Source organism: Ammospiza nelsoni, chromosome 7 (genome assembly GCF_027579445.1).
Source record: "Ammospiza nelsoni isolate bAmmNel1 chromosome 7, bAmmNel1.pri, whole genome shotgun sequence".
Classification (NCBI taxonomy): Eukaryota; Metazoa; Chordata; class Aves; order Passeriformes; family Passerellidae; genus Ammospiza; species Ammospiza nelsoni.
This window is the reverse complement of record NC_080639.1, coordinates 26,555,756-26,582,270: the sequence shown is the minus strand read 5'-3', so window position 1 is coordinate 26,582,270 and position 26,515 is coordinate 26,555,756.

Here is a 26,515-nt window from a genome sequence, read left to right as displayed (position 1 = left end):
GTGATTATAGTGAGGTGCCAAGACTAATTGGAAAAGGTATTTGATCATAAAAATAACTACCAGTATTTTTTTTTCATTTTTTTTCCGTAATGAATTTAAATGTACAATGAATAGAGAGAGAGAGAGGCAAGGGTGGTTAAAAAAATTATGCCTGGTATTGTGTGTGTTAGAAACACAAGTTAAATTAATTGTACATATATTTCAACAATCTTTCATGCTTTGTCAGGTTTCTCTTTTTAAAGTCCCAGCTTAGATGAATATTTATAAGAACAATGATCTTATTGGAGTCATGTACCTGAGCAAACCCTTTCAGAGGTACTTCAGTTCTACAGCTGATATTCATATAAGGAAAAAAACAGGCAATTATACTTTATATAAGAGTAAATTCTCTGTTTTCCCAACTTCACACTAGCTGGCAGCTTACCTGGGTCTCAAATGCAAACCCATGGAAACAAACACCAATAAATTTCCTTGTTGTTTAAAGAGCTGGCAATATAAAGCATGCTCCTGATTTCATACATGTGATGACTGACATTATATAAATACTCCTGAAAACAAAAGATACCAGAGTAAGAGTAACAATGCTGGGCTGTTTTCACTGTAACTGTTTAATATTTTAAACTGCTAAATATAAGAAGCCAAATTTTCAACAGTTTTTTCCTTTTATTTAGGTAATATTGAGTTTTGGGGGTTTTTGGTTTGGTTTCAGGGTTTTCTGTAAGAAAATTGTGCTTTCCTAAAGAACCTTTCCAGGAGCAGGTCTTAAAAGTAATTGTGGGCTAGAGAATTATTTGTGGACATGATTAGTTTTGATATATGAATAGCAGCTGCAAATGGGATCAATAGTCTTCCTCAATGGGAAGTCAGACTGAAGTACTTCATAGACACTTTTATAAAAGGTACCTCCACAAAGCAAGGAAAACAAGTTTCCTAACCTCAGCTGACTAAAAGAGTAGTCCTGAAAACTAAGAAGTTGAACATTTTAGAGAGATTTATCTACAATGTAGCTGGTTCAAATAATTCATATAGAAGCTTCCTTCCTCCCATCCCTCCCTTCAGGATAACATTTCATAAATTTGTCATATAATGCTTAATAAGGTCATTTAAAAAATAAATAAACAAAAGACAGACATTTCCTTTCGTCTGTTTAAGTACCCTTCTGGAGACTTTAATTATCCCTTTATTAAGAATTAGAAGAAAATGGAAACACAAGCAACTGGGTAGCCTTCCTTTGGAAATCTATTACTGTCCCTTAGAGTTTTTCTTTTTTATTTGCTCCTTCAAAGCTTGCAGTTTTCTTTTAGCACCGAATCCTCCTCATACTCCATATCCTGCTTATTTCCCTATTCTTACCCAATACTGCTGCAACAGCCCTCGAAGAGCAGCTGGGATGCTCAAGCACTGCAGCAGGCAGAGGCTTTTCCAGGCCATTCTCTGCCGCTGGCAATGCCAGCCCATGCCACAGGGGCTCCCTGTGCTGCAGAGATACAGCCACACACCCAGGAAGAGGCAAACCAAAGCCTCCAGTCCCTCTGAACCCCACAACAGATGTTGAACCTGTTTCCCACTGTGGCTCAAGCAGTCCAGCTGCAATTGGGCAGTCATATAGGTCAGGAGCAGAGGAACAAATGATGGGACATCAATATTGGGTTTATTTTTCTTTTTAGCTGGTTTAGAATCCTTTAAATACATACATATTTAAAAGTAAGTCAGAGAGAACCTTGACCTCATGAAATTAGAGGCAGAAAGCTGAAGAAGGAAAAGAGAGAATTTCACAAAGAAATCACAGCAATGAGGCTCCAAGAGGAAGGAAACTCTGGATTTACCTTCCTATTGCATGACAGATACCATCATTCTTTGCTGTTGGAACTAAGTGTTGTGTTTTTGGGTTTTTTTTGTTTTTTTTTTTTTTTTTTTTTGTGAAAGGATTGTTTCAAAGTACCAATTACCTTTACTATATATATTAAAACATATCTAAACATATCTAAACTACATACACGCACTTCTGAGCTTGTCTGAGAGCAACTTCTCTTCCACTCTAAATCAAATAACACAAGATTCTTAATGGACACGTCCAGAACAAAATCTGAGCTTGGAGAGTTCCAGAAAACACCTTCCAACTGTGATAAAGTTGAAATTTGTTGTCTTTATTTGAAGAATAAAGACAACAAATTTTTTTATTAGCAGAACCAGAAGTAATTTGTAAAATCCAATTTTTTTTCCAGGTTGCTAAAAACTATGTTGTGTGAAATTCAAGAGACTCAGACAGTTCTTGCTACTGTCTGTGGTACACAGGGACAACGTAGAAATACATGACTTCTATGCATTTTGGATAATAAATAAAACCTAGCACTTAACAACTTGCAAACACATACTTCTTTAAAATGTATGGGGGAAAAAAGTGTTTTTCATCAGTAAACACTTTAGAAATAGTGTTAATAAAAAATTGAATAGAAATAGAATAGAAACTTTTCAACTGAAATAGAGGTCACTCTTTTCTATATCTGTACTAGAACTAATGGAACTTATCAGTGACTGAAATTCATCATCTCATCTTTAAATTGACTGTTTGTTGAATTAAAACTATAAAATAAAATAAACGTCAAAACAAATCACTGAAATAAAATTTTGAATTTTAAGAGTTCAAAAAAAATTTTGAACCTTAAGAGAAAGAGATAGCTTATTCAGGTCATTTCAAAATAAAATGAAATAAAACAAAATTTCTACCTTCCTTCATAACATGCATTATAATATACTTAACTTGCATTACAATGTAACTTTTCTATTTATTCAATACCCAACAAATTTGGAAATGCTGGAATCACCTATCGTGGAAATTCAAAATTTAAGGCAAGGAGTCTAGACTCAACTCTTTATGCAACATCTTATATTGCAGACCAGCACACGTTGAATAGGGAATTTCAGAGATAAAATTGGTTAACTTCCATTACTTTATCTTCTTATGCAAATACATGCAACGTTGCTTTTCTGATCCATTTATAAACACTGCCTGAAAGGCAGAGCCTGAAGTCATCAGTCATTTTTCAATAGAAGGACTACATATCAAGACAAGAACTTCAAGAGTACAAGAAAAAAGATTGCTGGTCTTGAATCAGACACTTCAAAATAAAATACATGAGGTTGAGTTCAAGAAAGATAGCCTTACTATTTCACCGTTTTTTCACAAAAAAGGATGCAAATAGAAGCACAGCTCTCAGAGGAAAGTGGCACTTGCCAAGTCTGAACACTTTCTCAGGCTCTGGAGATGCTTCTTGCAGCTCATAATGAGGATCTCTTTACAGAGCTTTGAGTCTCATACACCCACCCTGCCTTCCAGGTGTGGAAGCAGCAAGGCACTGTTGGATGGAAAAGAAAAGTCTGTGTAAATATTAAAATATGACACCAAAAAAAGGACTCCAAACTTGAAACTGGAAGCACATGAGAATACACCTGATGGGGCAGCTGCAAACACGATGCTCTGGGGGATATTACTGCACCAGCAGACACTACTCACATCAATAGGGCACTGGACCAAGAGCAAGCAAACTCCTAATGAAAACCTCTCAGAATAAAGCCTGTCACTATGAGGTGCATGTTTTAGCTGACTCCAGAGTACCCCTTTGAGAGGCAAGACATTACGGAACTAACCATGGCAAAGAAAGCATAGGCAGCGGTAGGTGTTTAATTACTCTGAACAGAATGGAAGTCAGAACTGAGAGCCAGGAGAAGGGACATTAAGGTAAGGGCTGAAACAGAATCCCCTTCCACACATGACTTGGACAAAGGCAACTCTTCTTGAAAAATCAACACTGAAAATTGTTTTAAAAACCTCTATACAACTGTAATCTCAATCTATATATTTGCTGTTCTTTTACCCCTCTCACACCTATGGTAGAGGAAGATTTTTTAATTCACTTTAGTAGTACTTGGAGCTTTCTGTGGATAAGCATGCACTCTGTTCCCTGGAAGTTCTATTTACAAGTGAAGCCAATGTGGTGAGTGCATGGCTGAAACCTGCACAGGAAGAAGAGCTGCACCTTCAGACAATGATGCACCTCAGCCACCAGTGCTGAGGCAGGGACAGGGATCTCTATTACCCACAGGCATCTGTACTACCCACAGGAGCAGTACAAGCAACAAACCTTGCTGCTCTAAATCCAAAAGCATTTTCCAAATTGTGGTACATAGCAACAGGTATTTTACTAACCAATGCAAAACTATTAAAGATCATAATGCATGTGAAGTTATTGAAAATTTAACCCATGATTTACTGCCTTTGGAGTACTGCGGCAATCATAAGTGCTGAAGGCAAAGTAGGTTTTGGGTTTATTTTTTAAATTTTTTAAAACAGAGGGGAGTGAGAGAGAGAGAGATATGCTTTGGAAACTATTTTTATTCTGGCAGAGTTTTCCGTACTTGCTTAATTTGGTTCCCGGACTCTGTCCTCTTTTAATTCCCTTGTCATCCAGAATCTATTACAGGGAGCTAATGCCTTAATGGCACCATCTGGCATTATTTAATATGTAACACCATCTTATAAATCAAATTATAATTTATAATTAATCAAACAATTTGTATTTTTAATAATCATAAACTCTATTAGAAAAACCTGCATTTATTAATGCACCATAGCATTGTGAATATATTTAGCACCTGATTGTTCATTTTCTCTCTTTCACTGCTTGAAGACAAAGGTTTTTATTACAAAAGCAGGTATAAATTAAAATGCTTCTTAAAACAAAGTATAGAAATTTTCCCAAAGTTTTGTAGAAGTATGCCATCCCAAATATGAGATGTTTTAGAAAATATTAGAAATGAGTTCAAATAGGCAGCTGAAAATTGGTTTTCCACTTTACTCACTGTCTGTATCAATCATTATAGATGCTGGTCTGTGTTCTGCATCATTGGGATCACCAGCAGGAATTCTCTCCTTCATTTTAAGTATCCCAACTTACTTAAAATATAAACTTACCCTATAATGTATCCAGTTATATTCAAGGACAAATATTTTTTACTAATTAGATGCTGCCTATACCTATTCAATATTTTATCTTTCTTTCATCCCACCTCACAAATAAAACAAATGCTGATTATCATTTCATTAGGGAAAAATTAAATTGGGAGGTTTTACTATAAAAAGAAGTATAATCCTCCTCTTTTTTTTCAATCTAAATTATTGGATAGGTGTTAAATCAATGGGTTTTTAAATGATTTTTTAGTCTGGGATGATTCAGTGGAGTTTTAACAGAACAGCTAGAAAGAAAAGGCCAAGGATGAAAAATTACTAATACTTGCGTCATGCTGCACCACATTACAGCCTGAACCCTGGGTTCCACAGCATCAAGTGCAGGAGTAGTGCACCAATGCACATAAACAAAACAGCTAAAGATATCTGTGGCCTGAGCACTCCACTGCCATAAAACTTCTGTCTAAGACAGAAAGTTTCACCTGCTTCCACCCTCCGTGAACAGCTGCTGTGGCTGCAAGACAAAACAGGGATTTTGTGAAGTTCATAAGAACTGCAGAAGTGGGAAGAGGATCAGCAAGCATCTTGCAGTAAACCCTGCTAATCTTCCTATGTCAGAAGCAGAGGAGAGGGGAGAGGAGCAGGAGGAGAAGGACTGACTTGGAGCCATGCTTTAGCTCCTCCCATGGCACCAGCTGGAGGGGACATCCCACCTGCCCCTTGTGTCACAAACCATGGATTTGACCCTGTGGGAAGCCATTCCTGAGCTGAGTTTTAGTGCTAAATGCCTAATTTGGAGGCAAAGTGGTGAAAATGAAAGAAAAATGTGAGGAAATGCTCTGAATCTGGTCAATGTCCCCAGCCACACCAGGTCATACGCCACTGGGGTCCAGTGACAGGAAATGAGGTACCCTGCCAGCAGACAGGGTGTCCATGTCACTCCAGCTGACCACTGACAAACAAGCACTGACAACCCCCAAAACCCCTACATCCACTTTCCATTCTAGACTCAAACCTGTGCTTTTTATCTACAAGTTCCTTCGAAACCTGTTTCAATGAGATATTCCTAACCAGATTTTCAAAGAAGCAATATTCATTTATTTAAGTGTTTTGCATGGCAGAAAGAAGACTTTATGGAGCCTTTAAAATGCATGTTGGATGTACTAGCTTATATTAATCTTAGAAATTCTCATTTTTTACCCTTGCATAGATCTTTATTACTAAGATACACAAGAAACAGGAATTTCAGAGAGTGTTTAAAGTGCACGTTCTTCTGCTGTTTCTTCACTGCATGCAAGTATAATCCCCTGCTTGTAATGTCACGGTTAGTGCTTGCAAAGAAAAGAGATTAATTTGTCAGAAAGAGAGGATTACACATTTAGCAGGGGCACAGACAGGTGAACAGGGCATACCCCTGGGAAGGCAGTCCCACCGTCATGCAGATCTAACCCACCGGGTCATGGACTGGGATTACACAAGGGAAGAGTTGAGATAACCAGTGTAAAGGAAAAAACATGAGATCATGCTAGGCATTTCAGTATCTTTTGGCTTTAAAAACACACATTGAGGTTACTGTGATGGAAAGAGAAGTGATTTGGGAAAGAAGGATCTCTGAGCTAATGTGGATCTAAGGGACCATGTCCACACTGAGTGGTACTACAAAAATATGACCTTTAAATTCCCTGTTCCATGAAACTGGTGTCTGGGGCTCTTCCCCATGCTCAGAACCTTTGTGTTTGAAGGCTTCCTTGGGCAGCAAATGTAACACCTTAAGCAGGAGATTGTGGAAGTGGACTCATGTATAGTTAGGTAAATCCTTGCATTGTTTTCTGGCCTGTATTATTCATGATGTATCCCATTCAGGACATTAAAGTGTTTATGAGCTTTGAGTTCAGTCACACTGAAGACTTATCATATCCTTCCAGGGAGAAGAACCTGGAACACTTAAGCCAAGCAGCTACACCATTTTTTACCAGGTGGACACAAAATTGAGACTCCAGAAAGATGTTTGAGAGGAAGTGGATGAGCTGGACCAGGAATCTGTGCACTGCAGAGGTGTGTGAAGTGAACTGCCAGTGATTCCTGCCTCAACCATGTGTGTGCATTGGCTCTGTGATGCTTGGGCAGTGAGTGGGGAGCAAACCAGACTTCAGGCTTGGTGGTACAGCCAAAGGGAAGGACAGCTCACCATTAGCTGAAATGTGGGCACTGTCAGCTATTTGCCCACAGCCCCTGGTGGAAAATCTATGGGTTGACGGAAAATTCTGTTGAGGGGTTTGGGATATGTTTGAACTCTGAAAGAAAAATACAGCCTGTCCTAAACTAAAAACCATGCTTAAACTTACAATGAACACTGTGCTCACATATAATAAATACTCACTTCAGTATTTAACTGAAGGTTCTTTTAATTTGGGAACTCATAAAGAACATGGCTTTATGAACCCCCAAACTTCCCAGGGAAGCTTTACTCTGCAATCCAAATATGTACTTAGACCCCATTCCAGTTTGGATAACTGGAGCACTTAGTTCAAATCCTGTGCATAGATCTTCCATGAATTGGGATCTATAGGAGTGTGTGCATCCTGCTAACAATGACAGAGTGTATGTGATTGCAGGAAGAGAATGCCTACAAACCTGCAGGTGAGCCTGCTGCTAATTTATTGCTGCTGGCACCACTTCCTGCCTTAAATACTACACAAATTTACTTTTCAAATACTCTTTGAGTAAATATATGTCTAAAGGGGAATATTTTATCAGATGGACATATCAATGAAATATTTTATTTCTAAGGTAGAGAGAAAGGAAAGTAGCTAAGGAAATATGCTGATAATAAAATATGCAGTCAAGGGAAGCACTTTCATAGCAGCACCATGAATGACTTGCAGAAAAATATAAACTGTTTTTATAAATAAACACATGAGAATAACATTAATATATGTGTTTAATTGAAACCTGTAAAGCCAGTGAGCTTTTTATTTCCTACATTTTAGCATCTTTTTTGTTCCTGTGAAAAAAAACGGGAAGCAGGTGAGGGGGAATATATGCAAAGGACATAGTATTGAGTGAAAGAAATGAGAGTGCCTGCTTTATGTTCACCTATTTGCTGTCAGAAGCATGGGTCCAGCTCTGCAGAAATGCAGAAATGCATGTATGCACAAGAAGAGCAGGATCTCCTTGGTATTGCTCGCAGGATTTGAGCCTCATGGGGAGCAGCAGCTTGGGGTGATGAAGTCAGGGTGTTGTGTAAGAAGTGCTGTGAGCTGGGGGCAGCTCTGAGCCCACCAAAGAAAAGGTTCCTTAGGCCCTGTTCTATCATCGTGCAAGGAAATTCACTCTAAAGTCACAATCACATGCTGTGTTTTCTCAGTTTACTCTGAGGTGGGAAAAAGCAGTTTCACAATATGGCAGGGGGAACAGCTGGCACCGTGACTGTTCACTGATCTGGGTCTGGTCCAGACTGGCTGTTATTAATTTCTCCCACGTGCTCTAATCAGCAGATTCTGTGCCAGAGCCAGGTGGTCTCAACCTCTCTGCATCTCCTGGGCCTCCATCAGCCCCTGTGGAGTGTGTGCCTCCTCCCTAGGCTGCACATCCTCCAAAAGCCTCCTCCAGCAGGAAGGGAACCCCAGTCTTTCCCCTTCTCCTGCACACAGCAGCAGCAGTGGGAAGCACAGATTCCTCTGCTGGGAACCAAGACTGAGAATTAAAGAAGAGGCAAGACAGAGGCAGGAAACCTAACTTCTACCAGTTCTCACCAGTTCCTGTAATGGTGTGAAAGAACTCTGACAAAAAACAGGCTAGCAGACCTTAAATAGCCTTTATGATTCAGCTTTGCACTTCCTTCTCTTACATGGTTTACTTGCCTTGAAAATTTGACTTTCCATTTTCTTTTTATTGTACTTACAATGGTTTCTCTAGGGATAATTGCAAAATCCCAGTTTTTTATGCCTTTTTTTTAAACTTAAAATAGTTGATACATTCTAAACCTTAACTTGATCTAACATTTATATGCTAGGTGAAAATTAATACCAAAGCATTCATCCCCACCTGCCTTAAATACTAAAGCAGTGTTGTGTTTAATAGAGACACAATTTCCATGTTTCCAGTTTGTGCTGTAAATAAAATCTGCCTAATCACCCTAAGAAAGTGATTCCCTCCATTCTCTTATATCTCCCATAAACCTCTATCACCCTTATGCTGTGGCACACTGTCTGAAAGTGTTATATGCCTTCACTCCTGCAATGCTACTTCGTAAATATATTCTGAAGCTAGCAGAAAAAATGTTTCATCAGATGGTCAGCTTGGTAAAATATTTTACTTCTAAGAGGGGATGAACATCGGGCTATGAAAGAAATACAGCTCTAATAAAAGACACAGGCAGTGAAAAGGCTGTGGTAAAATCAGCATAAATGTCACACCCCCCACCCCCCAACAGAATAAATTTTCTTTATAAATAAATACTGTGAGAATAACATTAATATCTTTAGCTGAGAGTGGGAAAGTGTAAGAACAGTAAAAAGTGCTCTTATATAAACATACTTTTCTCTTCTAGGACAAGAGATATGGGATGAGAGTTATGGTATTTATTTAATTCCAGTTTGTTCCATGGTGATTTCTCAAATTAGGCAGAGGATGGCCACTCTTAACTCAGGCAAGATGAGGCCAAATCTTGATTTCTATTTAGCAGGGTTCCTACTGACCTAGTGCATGCTACCATCTGGTTTTATGCAACATTCAGACCCTCATTTGCCTCCTGACTCTGCCTTGTTTGTGGAGAGTGTTTGCAATTTAGGGCCTTAATTAAACCTACGCACAGCACCTCTCCCACCAAGCACTTCCAGGAGCTGCTACATCACAAATCAAAGTGAAGGGCATTTGCACTCTGCATTACATTTGGTGCTGAAACTGAATCTGAGACAACTGGAGAATATTACCAATATTTTTTTAAGTGTTGAGGTTTTCCTTAAATTCATTTTTAAATTTTTTACAACTAACAGACATGCCATTACCAGAGCAGGACAGGATCTTGACTAAGTGGGAAGGAGAATTAACATAAACAGGGTTGATAAGATGAAAAATACATCAGAAAAGAAAGCATCAGACAATGCTTGTACCTACTAGCAAACGAAATTAAATCCTCGGTTCTAATAAGACTGGTGATGGTCTCAGATGGGAAGATATTTGTACGACACTGCTGAAGTAAAAAGAATCTATCCTTGCTGCTAACTAAAAGATAAGGAAAGGGAAGAAAGAAGAAAAGCTGGACAAAGAATCATGAAGGGAGTCTTGCTGTCCAGCCTGGTTGCTATATTAATTTCTTTGTTGGATAGGGAAGTTAGGATATCTTTTAAGACTGGGAACACCTGCATTCTCTTCCCTGATGAAATCTTAAACTCTCCTGCCACTCTGAAAAAATTAACTGGGTTCTGATCTTTAAATGCACCTCAGATTACCAACTAACACTGGTTTTAAGAAAATATTGACTTGAAAAATCAGATAAAAATAAAATTAAATTAAAGTTGCTGAAGCAGAGTGGAATATCAATCAAATTTAAATGAACGACTACCTACACACACAAAAAAAAAAAAAAAAAAAAAACACCAAAAAAACTCCAACAAACCACAAGCAATTTTGCTTGTAGTGTTTAAAAGAGAGGGGAAAAAAGTAAGGAATTATTTTTTATTTTCTAAAAGAAGAAAACTAAGATGGAGGACTACAGGATTATATAGTTTTCACACTCTTTTCTGGCTTCTGATCTTCACATTTTAGATGGACTTGCTGATTTTTTTAAATTTGCTTCCTCACCTGCACTGCTGACCACAGACAAAATCCAATACCAAGATCCCAAAGGATATGGAAGGGCTGGTGCTGTGGCAAAGGTACAAATCTCAGTTCAGTGAAGCTGTTTATTAGATCCTGCTTGTGATTCAGCCACACTAACTCAAGATTTCACATAGACAAATTCTGCAGAGTCCTGGCATTTCTTCTCAACCAACTTCTCAGCACAGATCGGTGAGAAAGGAAAGGAGGCAGAGGAGGGATGGTATTACAGTAACAGAGGAACAGGGGAGAAGCTAAGATTAAAGTGAGATTTGGAACCTTCTTTTCAGGACGTAATTTTGCTTATTGCATAATTCTTCCTCCTTTCCCAGTACCTTTTACTCACATAGTTTGCTTCACACAAAAAATGACAAAATCATCCTTCACATGAGGAAACTTTTAAAAAGTGTATTCACCAAAGCATGTCTGGCCTGCTAATTCCTCAGGTGCTTTGTATCTGCCCTTGCATCAGTGACTTCCCATTTGCATTTTAGTTTTGACCTACATCTGTTTAAATCTGAGGATTGCAGCTAATGCTTAAGAAAAAAAATATGGACAATTCTTTTAAGGTCATTATAATTCAGCAGAGGTTTTAGTATTTTTCTCCCTAAAACCAGAATAGACTGGAACAAAATGCTATCATCCTGTAGAATTCCTACAGGTAAATTTATGCAGAAGATCCTGGTCTTTTTGCCTTCCTCAGCATGGGGAACAGATTTCTGATTCCTCATTCTAGGAAGAAAAGCAACCATCATTTTCCTCTTTACATATAACAAGAGTTATATTCCCCCTGCTCATTTCCCCCAAAACTTTAACAATTCTGCCTAACACAGACCATTTGGCCTCAAAATGGTCGTGTTTTATAGAGTAGATGGGAAGAACAGAAAGTTCTTAGCAAACAGCTTTCTCTAATATGGGAAAGTTTTTAGCAAACAGCACTGTTGAGACATTTAGACAAGCTTCACCCATCACAAAGAGACAAAAATGCAACCAGCACAAGTCAAAAGTGCAGAATACTGAACACTGTTTCACTGGCGGTTTTTTCCTCTTACTCCCTTTCTGTCAGCCAACAAAATAAAGGTAAAAAATCAGAAAATGAAAGAAAAAAACCAAAAAATCTAACTCCTGTTGCCAAATGTGTTTTCTTACATTCAAAGCACAGAATCTGGGTGTTCTGGGTGTATTCCATTATTATTCCATATTCTGAGTGTATGACCATTAGACCACGCATGAATGGTCTTTGGTGGCATCTGCTCATATGGTCCATGCTGGAGAGAAAGCCAACAATGCAAGTTAATATTTTAAGTTGTTTTAATGGGATACACAACAAGGAGCAGCCAGCTGCACAACAGAACAGACAGGTGAGCTCAAATAGTTTCAGAGGTAAAAGAGGGGAAGTTCACAGTGTGCTAATCACAGCATTACTTTGTATTCCAGTGCTTGGTTTAATGATGGTAAATAGTCTCAACACATATTCTTCTCTACCTTCTAATATTACTTTTATTATTTACTTATCTATCCTTATATATCAGCTTTGTTGGTAAAGGAAGCTGCTTTAAGTTCCCTGTGCTCATATAAGCACACATTACAGCTTCAGTTTTCCACACCACAAAATCTTGTCTTTGAAGAACAGTTCAGTCATCATTCTTGGCCTGGTTGATACACTCAAAGCAAAGACACTGAGAGTTACTAATCCAGGAACACATAGCCCCAAACCATAGTTCTGTTTCTGCCTGTGGCCACATGCCAGACACTAATTACTGTTAAATATGGAAAGGGTCAATAACTGTAAAACATGACCTTCTCCTTAATATTTTTCTTTAAAATATTTTCATAATTATTACTTTCAAAAAATAATAACAATATTTCTAAATGCTGTTTTCCAAATAAGTGCTGTTGCTTGTAAACAGATCAAACTCTGTGTAGAAGAGCCAGGACGTGTAACAGGCACATGGATCCTTTACCATAGAGAGAGGGTTGAGTTTGCTTTTTGGGGTTTTTTTTTTGTTTTTTTTTTTCAAATTAATGATTGATTTGAACCTCTGTTATTTTGTACTCAGGAATGATTTTTGTATTATTTTTCAGGGATGCACAGTTTGCTCATGCCTTGGTGTGCTCCATTTTCATTACTTTCTGCTGGGACAGAGCTGTTCCTCTGAATTTGCCCAAGTTGTTATTCTCCCCAGGATGTCAAATGAGACCAAATAGCTGAGCTCTGATAGCTCATTTCCAAACTCCTCAGGGGAAAACATAGCAATGCCAGTTTTTCTTAGAGCAATGGATTTTCCCCACATCTCTTCTGAAGCTGTTAACCTAAGGACACACAACACTGATCTCTCTGCCAAACCCAGAGTCACAGATGGGGACAACATCCCCCAGTGACCCCTGGAGAACCAGCCCCTCTGACACTCTTCATGACATCACCTGCCCACCCCTCATCCAATGGTTTTGTGGCTCAGTCATTCATTTCCTCTGCATCTTTTGTTCACAGAGGTGTACGGAGACAAGACAAACATTGTACAGATTTGGGTGGGCACAACCATCCAAGATTCTATTCACTTCTCATCCTGTAACTCCCTGATAAGATTTTACTGGGAGGTGTCTGCTGTCAGCTGCCTACAAAGCCAGCATAAATCAGTTGCTAAGCCACATCATGCTTGCAGCTATTGTGCCAAATTGAACCCTGGTGTAAGCACACACAGCTTGCATCCATGGCTGGCTGTGATCCATTGGGCCCAGAGAGAAACATTTGTTACACTCCCAGAGATCCTTTATGCTGTTACCTTAGTGAAGACTACAGGAGGTGTAAACCAGCACATTTTTATTGCTGTCAGTGGATCTATATTGACAGAATTCTTTCTTCCTTTTTATCTCTGACCATACTTGCATTCCTGATCCTGTATTTCCTGCTTAGTTACCTTGCTGTTGCCAGTTGTCAGCTTTCTGTAGCAAAACCAGGCTGTTTTTTGTAAAGGTTTTACACATAAGGTGAGCACAAATATTACACTGGGGTGGAGCTGAGCCCATTGAGTTCAGCCTCCCAGCTCCACAAGGGGTCTAGAGATAATGGAGAAATGTTATAATGAGGACATATTGAAAACAATATTTTTGTCAATGCAGTTTCCTAATTTATTGTAATTAGTGGTACAGAGACAACTGGAGTTGGAAGTAACAACCAGGCTACTATTAAGAGACATGAATTTATCTAACCCTTTGGTGAACCTGTTTGTATTTTTGACACTATTAATTTTTTTTCTTGGTTCTGAAACCTTGTCCAGGGTGGGCACAGACACTGGGATTCTTTGCTTCATTCTTTTACAATGTGAAACTTCAGGAGATACAAAATAGCCTGGATACTTTGAAATGAGTTCCAGAAAGGGGAAATGAAAGAAGTTGAAATGAATGAGGGTTTTATTGTTTTGTTTCCTCATGCTTTTGCATTTAATTTACAGGAAGTAAATGAAAGTTGTTGGTGCATAGGGCTATGTAGTACAAAACTGATGGGAATGTCATTTCCCCTTCACCACACTGGAACTGTTCCCCTCAAGGTGCCCATCCATGTGACAGCTGTTTAAGGCTTCTCTGTACCTTTGTCCACCATGCTTCAAAACCCAAGCCCAGAATTCAACCCAGCTTTAGACAGTTCTCTTTCATCAGCAATAAGTAACAATGAATTATAAGCCAGAAGGGACTATCTGTGAGACAAAGCTTCATTAAACATGCTGAAAGGATTACTACATGCCAAGTGTCTATTGTTTTTCTAGTAGCAGCTGGCTCCAGGTGCATTCTAAAATGTTACACATTAATCCAGGCCCTTTCTGAACCTAAGCTTTTTTGTCTTGCCCTACCAGTCATATGACAAGGCTTAGATCAGAGTTTGCTTCTTGAACTGCACAGAAAAGTCTTCAGAAAATGACAGACATCAAAATGGTGTGACCTTACCAAGTATTCCAGTCCTGCAATTTACATTTTTTTCTGGTATGTGTTCATTAAATTGGCTCTCTGTGAAGTCAGGTTATGGTTTTAATGGTCTCCTTTGATATTCAAATTTTTACTGAACATTCCCTCCCTCCTGCTTGGTTGGAAAGCTGCACTATTTCTTCATCTTCATCAGGGCCTTCTGGTGGCTCCCACACACGTTTGCAAATCCCTGGGTGGTCAAACTTTATTTTGTTCCTTTTTCACATGCAGCTAACCTTTGAAAATAATTTTCAAGGGCTATTCTGAATAGCGGGATCCCAGCTGGAGCTTTTTAAGGTCGTGACATAAGATTTATCTTTAACACGCATTCTGATTTTCTTTGCTTTTCTTTGATAAGAATTTGTTTTTCTCTGGTGCTTTGCTTTGTATAACCCTGTGCTTTTTGTGACCACACACCATTTTCAAAGGCTTACAAGTAAATTATTGTAAGCAGGGTCCTGCTATTGTATGCAGTTATTCTTTGGTGAGGCAGGGTGTATGCCAACTGATAAAAACGAGAAAAGATAAAAAAGAGTTCAGCATGTAATCTACCCTGTGGTGGAAATGGAAGCATGTGTTTCTGCAAAACACTAAATGTTCACAATCATTGGGTGCAATTGAATGTGGTGAACAGTCACTGTATAAGACTCCAGGGCCAAAGGACTTTTAGCTTGGGATATGAGAACTGGTTGTTCTGGTCCTAGGGAATCCCTCTTTAAGCAGCCCTTGAAAACAAGGCTTGGAATTATTCCAATTCCAAATAATGGAATTATTTGGGGTTTTATCTGACACCACTGATGTCAGTGAAAGCTTCACCAATCAGGTCAATGAAATTATATCCAGGCCTTTAATTACTGCAAATTTTACTTATTCAGGAGTATAGGCAGAGAAGTAGAGGATAAAATGTACATTCCCAGTTAGGTGGGAATGGTATGATACCACATCAGGTGTCGGAGTGAAAAGGCAAAAAATATGATCTTGCTTAACAGTTCACATATCTAGTGGTGACAAAGGCTGATCTGTATATTTGTTCACAGCCCTTTCATTCATATGTCCTCCCACGTTAATGTTCTGTAAGGATTTTTCAACACTTATTTTCTTATTCACTTTTTTGATAGCCCTCTTTATGGAGAGAAGAACTTGCAGCCTCTCTCAAGTCACCAAGGACACAATGAGAGCCTCCTTTGCACTGCACTAAACAGCACCCACAAACCAAAAAAAGCAGCTTTCAGCAATTGAAGTAGAAGTAGAATCACACTTATCTGTGATTTTTCCTCATAACTGACTAGTAAAGATGAGACAGATTGTCTTGAATTCATATAATTAATCTTGAAGCACAGAACACAATTTCTAGTGGGGTCCAGCTGGTGTTGACTGGTCTGTTGCTTTGTGTTGACAGACTGTTATTTAACTACTAGCCTGTTCATCCAACAATGCAGCTCCTAACTTTAACCTCAAAAATAGAGACAAAAGTGCTTAATATTCATAACCTTGGCATTCCCATGAACCCGGGCCCATGTAGATATGAGTGGTAACACAGTATGGTTTAGTCTACTATGAAAACAATATTAACTGCACATGAGGTGAGACCAACAGAAATATTCACCAGATTAAAAAATCCATTAAACTCACTTTTGTAAAAGCACTTTCTCTATCCTTAAATATACTGACCACATCTCTATGTAAAAACTGGTTCCTTTCTTCTGGCTTCAGCAGAACTCTTCTAATCTACCTTAGCAAAACATGAACACACCTTTGACTACTGACCTACCCTGCCAAGTGAGGGACCATGCCTTTAACAGCTATTGCATCAAAAATATTCTGGTTCTACTCTGTGTCAAACACAAAAAGTATCTTTTCAAAGAGACATACCAAGAAAAGAAGGATAGACAGGAAGCAATTAATCCAGTAAAACATGAGATCAACAGACTTTCAACCAAAGAATGTATCACTAGAGACCTGCAGATTATCTTCCACATCCTAATGAAACAGCAAACAGATTGTTTTTTAAATAGAATGTGTGTGTGTGTGTGTGTTTGCATATGCACTGCCTTTGTGAGATCTCATGGGGAAAAGTAATTATCTGTAGAAGAAAAATGATCTTGTGAGACCAGTCTGCCCATGCATAGCTAACAAATTTCAGACAATATTATAAAATTGCAACATATAAGCATCATAAGTTAGCCCAGCATGAAGCTTATCTTCTAATGAGAGAGATTCTAGACAACTGAGGCCAGCACAACCTGCTCACAGCTCTCAGTAGTAGGAAAAACCCAACATTATCCCCTCCCATAATAAACAAAACAAAAAGCCAAAAACAACTCAGAAAAGCTGAAGCCACAAAAAAAATTCACAGCCAAAGTCCTTGCTGACACTGACGGAGAGAGAGTCTAAATATCTTTATTGCTGCAGCTTAACACCTTATCAGATCCGGCTGCAATCTTCAGTTCCTGTGTGGAGGTTAACACAAGGGAATCGGTGCTGGCGGTTCCATTGCTACATTTCAGTCTGACATCTTATGTCTAATGCCTGGGGAAGTCATGTTTGTGCTGTGACTATGAACTGTGACAGCTGAGGGATCCTGTTTCTCTTTTTCCCATCCTGGTATGGATGGTAGCTTCCCAGGAAAACAGGCGAGGTGAAGGCATTACTCTTTGCTTTGGAGACTGAACCTGTTTTTCACTTGACGTGGTCCAATAACAGCAAAACAGAACCATTTTATTGCTAAAACATCTATTTTCCATTCATAACCAGAGATACAGCATCTCAAGATTGTCACTTCTCATCACAATGACACTAGATACTGCACAGCTCTTAAAAGGCACTTTATGCTTTGCAGGATCAGAACCTAAATGCCCACAGCTCAATCTATCCAACACAGTTGACCAAAACTTCACTCACAAAACAGCTCACAGGCACGGGGTTAAAGTCTAAGACAGGAGAAGATGACAGTTCCAAACAGGAATGCTGTCTTTGGGGATGGATTTTACACTACAGCTCTCCTGTCTTCTGGTTTTAGCAAGACTCTACATAATCATTTCTAATATCTTATTTCACAGGTTTACATCAGAACACTTTGACAAGATGCTTTAGTTGCTCATAATCAGAGAACAATTTTTGTGCACTGTGGCAGCTGGAAAATGAAAGCCCTATCAGGATATTAACAGTGTGTGTCTAGACTCATATATAAATGTGCACATTGAGAAAAAAAATTTGCCTTGCATTAGGAATTACTATACCTTCTCCCTCCCCACAATGCTTTACAGTCAAATAAGAAAGAAAAGAAATTTAAGTCAGTCAAACTCAGGAACAGAATACAACACGGTTCCTAATTTCTCATTAACAGTGTGTCAGACAAACTGATTTATCAGGAAATCTGCCTTCCTGCAAGCAGCATTGCAAGAGCACCTGTACTTTTCTTTCTAATTAATTTGGCCATGGAGCTTTGCATCTGGTTCATCTCCAACAAGGCGAGAAAAGAAAGAATAATCTATGATTTCATTGCAATTCCTATTAAAAGATTATTGCATTCTCAGAGGAAACATGAGGAAGTAACCAGACATGAGTTTGTTGGTGTCCTTTGCCAGACAGAGGACTATGGCTCTTGTGATGTGCAAAACAATGGAATTCAGATCACTGCAAGCAAAAAAAAAAATTATATTCCTGCAAAGGAAGGCTTACCGGGATCTGACTGAATTTTTCTGTAAACTTCCAGGCTCACTTCATTTACAAAGACCCCATCTTCTTCTCTGCACAGACAGAGTCACAGAAGTGTCACACACTGCCAAGCATGGGATGGGGTTTTGGAGATCTTCCATCATCACTGAGAGCTGACTGCTCATTCCTTGGGTTTCAATGTCCCAGAGGATACATTCAGCAATTGAGGGAGTATTTATGGGGTATTTTGGAGAAGCTCAGACCAGGAGTGGGATGTATGTACCAGCAGTGTAAATATGAAAAGCTAAGCAGAAAATGGATTTGTGACCAATTCTTGACTGCCACCAATGTGTAGCACAACCTAGAGCAATGCACTTTCTGCCCCTGCTTCAGTTCCCTCTCAGGGGAGTAAAGACCATGACTCTGTGTTTACCCATCCCTTTCTATCTCTCTAAGAGGGCAGCTGAAACAAGCTGGAAAGAATTCAGAGAGTCACTTAAGCCAGCAGAGGTTTAACCTCCCCACGGATCACGACACCAATCATAGGGGACAGAAACATCCTCAGCTGCTGGGGCAGTCAAAAAGCAATGCTGGGGCAGTCAAAAAGCAATGCATGGCTACAGGTCAGGAGATGCTCTCTCACACCCAGTAAACTGCTGAAATTAAAATGTTCTTATCTCAGCTCATTTTTTCCATTGCACTTCTACTAGGTTTTTGTTTTCACTCGAAGGTTTTGCTCCCCCTCTCTCAAGACAATATTATTTTGGAGGGAAGTACTGGGAAAGTAGGTTCCTACTGAGCATACATAGAATGGAAATTAGTCATTAATCAACTGAATCCCCACAGAACCACTAACTTAATGCAGTAAAATGAATGATGGAAGGAAAAATAAATGCATGTGAATTTTAAAAAGCAGAAATATTATAACAACCAAAACACAACACACAGAGGCTATTCTGGTAAGGAAGGGAGTTGAGTCCTTTTTAGATTTATTATTTGAATTATTAATACTGATGAGTTGGGGAGAAGCAGGGAGAAAATCAGTCTTCCATCCTGTGGTGCAGAAAGCAAGTAGCACACAGTCTAGAATTAAATTATACAGATGCTGCTGTGTCTGGACTGAAGTTGTAGCAAAGAAAAACTTATTTTTTTTCTTACCTAAATAGGAATCTCTGCAGAAGTTTACCATCACAAAAAGACATTGTGCACTTTTGAGATCAGCAAGATGGATCCTTTTAAAAGCAAACACATCCTAACAGTTTTCTGTACAAAACTAACCTGCTCAGTCAAGGCAGGAGGGGGACAGAAGGAAATATGCTCTTCAGTGAAGAGGTGCTGTATCTCTCTCACTGAGAAAGCTTTTGCTTTAAAGAAGCTGCTCCCAAACAGGTCAAAAGGATCAGATGCAACCTACCAGCTCCCAAACTGGAAGCATCTCCAGACCCAGGGGTGTGGAAAAGAAAACTGATGCTCTTGAGAATCAGTACATGAAGCTTGGTATGTCCTGCCTCCGGGGTACAGAGGCTCTGTTGGGAGCCCGAAACCCCAGCCCATCCCACCTGGTGCAGTAGCAGCAGCTAAAAGCTGGCAAAAGCTCCCTGCTTCCCCACAGCCCCTTCCTGCTGGGAATGTCACATCCTTCGCGCATTACAAGAAGAAATAACCTCCAGCAGCATGAGAGCAGAGGAGGGAAATGAGGACTGAACAACCTCAGGCCTCAGTGAGGTCCCACTTACACTCTTTATGGCTTATAGGTTGGGCCCAGGAAAATTAGCCTCAAATTAAAGTGGGATACTGTGAGCTTCATTAGCAGTAAACAATCCATGGTTCATTAAGGGGTGAAGGACCAGGCTCACTAAAAGCTCTCCTAGGAACAAGTTACAATAAACCAACAACTGGATATTAAAGGTATAAAACAGGTATTACTTTCCATGTGGGGGGGGGGGGAAATCAGAGCTGCAGAGATGCAAATTCTCCCAACTTCTATTAAAAATCTAGCTTGCAGCTCATAAAAATTTCAGCCACTAATGAGAGAACAGAATAGGATTTCAAAAAGCACTTAAAAAGTTGGGATCAAATACTATTTCTGACTAGATTTGTACACAGCCTTCCAGATGTAACTGCTTGGTGAAGGCTGGGACATTCTGAGCATCCTTGCATGCACTTTATTTTCCTTTAAAACAGGTTTTTCCAAGTCCTTTGTTTTGGTTATGTCTGAGATTTCCCACAAGCTCTCCTCATCATACAAACAATTCAGTTTACACTTTCCTGGCAGAGTTAAAGAGATTGCCCTACAAACAAGTCAACATGTAAGCAAATACAATTCAGACCAAAGAAACGCTGCTGTAAAGGGCAGCCCCTACCCCTGTGCCAAGCAACAGGGAAATTGGCTCTAAGCCCTTCCTGATGCTTTATTGAAATGTGTTATTTTCCCACACAGAAGTACCCTCTGGTTTGCACAATGCAGTGCAGACTCAGCTCTGAGCACATGAGTTTTGGCTAATCAGAAGCAGCAAGCATGCCAGAAATCTGCTTGCCCTATGCAAACAGTGCTACCTTGTATTGATTTCCTCAGCACATGTTAACATAAATCTGACATTAACACCAGCTTACCCACCACTCCTCTCATGGAGAGCACACTGATTTACAGGCTGTGTCAACGCAGGTTGTGTTCAGACAAACAACTCCTGGTCCTCTCTGCACAGTGATGAGGCATCATTTGCCATCACTCATCAGATTCCTTGACTGAGAGCATCTTTTGTTTGGTTTCTCTTTATTTTTGGAGGCTCCACCACTCTACTGGTCTGTTTTTCTGCATTCTGCTGTAACACATTGCTGCTATGCCAGGCAGGAGAAAGACTCAATCTAATATTTTTTCCCCACAGGATCCCAGCAGGGGAGACTGCAAGGAATCATTCAGGAGACAACTTGTCACACCTTTAATTTATTAGATGTCATATAACAACTCAACCCTCATTTAGGTACTTTAAAAAGAACTTGTCTCTGCCTTTCCAAACGGAAAACTCAACAAGCCTATTTACAATTCATTTGACATGTTTCCTCTTCAGTTAAAAACAGGTCCCTCTCTTCTACTCTGTATGATTACTTCACACATTTTTAAACAAAACAATTTAACTGTCTTGAATAGAGGCGTTTTGCAATTTCTAACAAGACTTCTCTTTTTAGCCTTTCCTTTCAGGCAGAAAAGTATAAACTAGTCTTCCTAATGTTTTGTGCATGTTCCTATTTCTTTAGGTTCTGAAACCAGGCTGGCACTAATCCCATTGTATGATCATGGGTGCTTTACACTTCTAGTCTGACAAGGGAAAAAAAAACCCACAGCAAATCAGTCTTTATCCCATCTGATAAAATGTCCCATTTGCCTTCTTTGGCCTTGCTTTGTGCAAGGCAAACCCTGGCCACTAGTCACTCTCACACACCTGATGTGTCAGAATGATAGCAAAAGGAAAATGCCACAGGAAAATAGGAGGTATGAGAAATAACCCACCCCAAAACACATGGGAGCACTGTACCCAAATTTTCAGTGTACTCGATATCCTGCCCCATTGCTGTGGTTTTATCCCTAGGATAGGAACCTGTGTACCTTGGAGCTGTTTGTTCACAGAATCTGCCACTGACTACCCTTTTCATGTCGTTTTTGGTACATAACAGCTATTCTTTGCTTATAGCTGCTTGTCCCTTCTTCCTTCTATTAAAACTGGGAAGTGACCTTAACTATATTGTTTAAAAAAACAGTTTTCTGAATATAATCCAAAAGAAAAGGAACAGCTATGAGAACATTGGAAAAGAGCAGAGGTAGAGGCAAGCAGTGTTAGAAAAACAAGTCACAAATTAGAAACCTGGAGAGTCATTTGCCCATATTATGACAAGCTGTGTCTTTAAAACTTATTAGAAATAGACAGATTCACAGTAGTAATTAGGGAATTGGCAGATAGGTACAAGAAAAAGGGAAGGAAAAGAGAAATTCTTGAAAATATTGAAATTGCAAAGCTCTTTGCCTCCATTACGTTAAATGCTACAATTTAAGCACTCTGTATGTCAGCTCATGAAACTGCAGTGACAGAAGTCTCAAAAATAGGGCTCCTATTTTCCCTGCCTAGTGAGTAATAGCTAATAATCAGTCAAAAAAACAGAAAATTCACCCTGGTTGGCAGAAAGGTGCAGTTGTGCTATTGGCTTCCACAAGGTGGCCTCTGCCAATCATTTTACCCTGCAGTGACACCCCTGCACAAGCTGTGTGTCCTGTAGGCTCCGATTTATTCCTGCTTTTCACCCCAGCCCCTCTTCCTCCCTAAAGGACTGGGCAGCACACAAAAAAGGCTTCAGGAGTGAGAAAAGGCATAAGAACCTGAAAAATATGTGCGGAAAAAGCATAGAAACAGCCCTGTTTTTTCTTGACAATTTATCCCTAAGCTTTTCATGCTGAAAAGAGAAGATGCCACCTTTGTCTCAAGTGACAAAGCAACCAAGCAACCACTATTCAGATCATAATCATCTTTTGAGGCTCTACCTTACAGAAAGATTTTACTCTGACTGTTTCTCATACAAATTCATTAACTGTGAGTGAGCTCTCCTCTCTCCATGAAGGAGCCTGCACAACAAACTGTTCCTTACATTTTTTCTTTTTTTTTTTAACACTTTTCATCTTAAGTGAAGCTGGTGTGGCCTTATCAAAGCTGAAATGCTGAAGTCAAGTGTCAGGCATTAACACAAATGTCAAGTGACTGCAAACTTCAGGATGAAGAGATATTTCAATGATTGTAAGGCTGGCCCCAGATTGGGAAAGCCTGGTTAAATCTCCTCGTTTGTGTTCAGCTCCTGAGTCACCTTGAAGAAGCTCTGAACTTCAGGTTCCCAACAGTCAGAGTGATTTTTCCTGACCCTCCCTCTGTGTCCTCTCCTTTCTTTGGCCTGTTTGTTCCTTCAGCCCAGAAAGTATAACTTATTATTTATATCATTGTATACATTGTGATTCAGTTTCTGTAGCAATATTCAATTTGACTGTAATAGAATAAACAAAAAAAGGGAGGACCTATACAAAGAAAAATAGTTCTAATTTAAGCCCAAGTTCTTTACTTAAAAGTAACAACAGTTCACAGAACATGGTCACAAGTAGCATTAAGTCCAAGGATGTAAAAACTGTCCTATCTGCTAGAAAGAGGCCTCAAATTCTTTTATTTGCAATATACAAATTTTACAAGGAAAAGACATAGATGCTATGACCTACCCAGTCAGAGAGAAAAGCCTGTCCTTAAAATCTGGAATTTTCACATTTCTATTTCTGCAGTTTCCACAATGAACTTCATAAAAGGTTGATCTCAGTTTAAAATAGAGAGTTCTTTGTGCAAAGCTGCATGCTTTATTCAAAGCACAAAATATCTTCCGGACAAAAACATGTTCTGCTGAAATAAACAAACACGGATCAGAGAAAAGATAAACTTAAAAGAACCCTCTGGGTTTCAGCAGATTGCAGCTTACAAGTGGCCAAGTATTTTCTCCCCCATGCAGTCCCTTTCTGTCCACCAGTTGCTGTTCTTTCTTCTTTTAAACTCACACCTCAAAAGCTGCAATTCTACTGTGGTATTTTTATACACTGACACTGAGGACTCCTTATGAACTCGCTTTGTGCGCCTAAATTAATCCCTGGCATTCAAGTATGAATTTGGAGGCATCAATGTTCCCTGCAGGTGGCTGCTGTGGGGCAAATCAGAAGGGGAAAAACAGCTGGCATTAGATTATAAATTGGGGTGCCAGAGCCACAGTGAGGCTGGAGGACTGTCTACATGCACAGAACTTTGCCCTGGCCTCTATGGAATGAATACAAAAAGAGAGAAGATAGAGATATCAGCTACTGCACAGGACTGGATAATTTTAGAAATGTGATTCTGCATTTTTTTGATAGAAAAAGCTATAATATCACATGCCTTCAGCACGCAGGAGGACAGCAAAAATGTGGCAGAAGGCATGAGGACATAACAGAGATCACATGCCATCTCTTGACAAGACTGTCTGAAGAAAAAATAGTAAAAATTTTATCAATAAATTTTATTTGCTTTCCGTTTCTTTAAGAGAAAGCAAAGGTGTTAAGTCATAGTTTTCTGATCACAAAGTCGACTTGAGAGGAAGGTAAACAGGTAGGTTAGGATCAATTTCACATGGCCTCTGGCTTTGTTAACACCTTTCTCAGGATGGTGGGAGAAGTTGTTTTCTGGAGATCAATCTTCTCCATCAGGGGGACATGGATAAATTGGCTAAATTCAGCCTGGCATGATGAATGCCTTGTCAAGCAAAGTCTGAAAGGCTGAAGGTGCCCACTGACACCTTCCTTCAGTCTCAGTTCTAATTTTTAATGTTCCTCCTGGCGTCTGCCCCACCAAACCTGAGCAACCTAACAGAGAACAGGCATTCCCAAACAGACAAATATCCCAGAATAGTTTGTATCCTCAATACCTGCTAGAGGAAACTAATTTATTGAAACTGCCTTTCAGAAGCAGTTTTTAGTGAATAGCTTTTCACAAGATGGACTTGAGAAAATTAAGCAGCCTCTGTTCTCTACTAGTTCATGTTCTAAATATTTTATTAGTCAACGTTTTCAGTTTTGTGGGAAAAGAGGAGTTAAATTAAGAATAACTACCCAAAACTTGTTCAATTCTAAATTAATAATAAAAGAAAATTCAGGGCTTTTTTAGTCCATACTATCTTTTATTTCTTCTGTCACATTTTCAAAAGGAAGCAAACATTAAGATATCAATTCAGTTGTCTAAACGTCAACAGATTTAGAGGTGCTCAGGTGAGGCTACCAGGTATGTCACAGGATCTAGAGAGTAAATTTCCTCTTCTGCAGCATTTGAGGAGCCTGGTTGTGCCCCTTTCTCTGTATTTTTGCTCTGGTAACTGAATTGGAGCCCAATTATCATGATTGCATGGAAAACAGCAAAGGGAAAAAAATGGCTTAACACATACAAAACCTGATATGAGTTTTTAGAAGTAAAACCAAGGCAATTTAAAACTTTTAATCTGATTTCTAAAGCTGGCTGACATGTGGTTCTGGAAAAGTTAGGGATTTGTAGGACTGAAAATCTCACTGATCTGATCTCCAATCTCTATTACATTCCTCATGTGAACCCTTGGGAACCTGCACAGTTCTTAACACAAACCTACATCCTCATCAGTGGAAACGGGACTGGAGTCCTCCTTTATCAGCCTCATTTACTGTTGTTATCTGAATCCAAAGTTAAGAAAAGAAGGGACTGCTGGCAAAAATGAAAAAAAAATCAAAAAAGAGAAAACAGAATAACATAGAAGAACAAAGATCTTATAAACTTTATGCCTTGAAGAAAGATGAGTGCTTTTATATTATCACATTACCTGGGGGTTTTATTCATAGACAGAGTGAAGATTTAAGCAGTGATTGAACTACTTCTTGGGTTTGATCATGGATGCCAAAACACTTCATAAAAGATACCTGAAGAGAAAACCAGTTTTTTGGGCTGCTTCACTAAAAAATAAAAGTGTATTCAGAAGTGTCTAGAACAAAAACCAACATGAAGATATCTGGAACACACTTAAGCATAGACCACACAATTTTCAGACACTCATAGAAAATTCAAATCAAAATCACAGTTTACACTGCAGCAGAAATCACTACTTCAAGGAGACCCTAACCTTAACATGCACTAGGCTTAAAAGAAATTTCAAAGTCTTTGCTCTTTGAAAAGAAAAAAAAAGCATGGCTAAAATTTCCATTATCTTAGCCTTAGAAAATAACTTGGAAAAGTTATTGAAGTATGAACAATAATAGCATAGGGATGCAATATTTATTACAGAAATTTATTGACCATAAGCTTTGGAAATGTTTTATTATTATACAGAAGTGCCAGGCATCAATCACTTTCTTGTGTAACAGCAAGGAAAGATGATTGACCTCTCTGGTATTTATGAAACAGTTCAGGATATATTTCCACATCTCACAGACTTCTACAGCCCAAAATGACCCAGAAAGGAGGGAAGTTCATCTGTAGAGTGTGATCTGGGTGTCAGATCTTTGTGGCATTCCTCAAATGGAGCAAACTCAGGATACCCATTCAAACA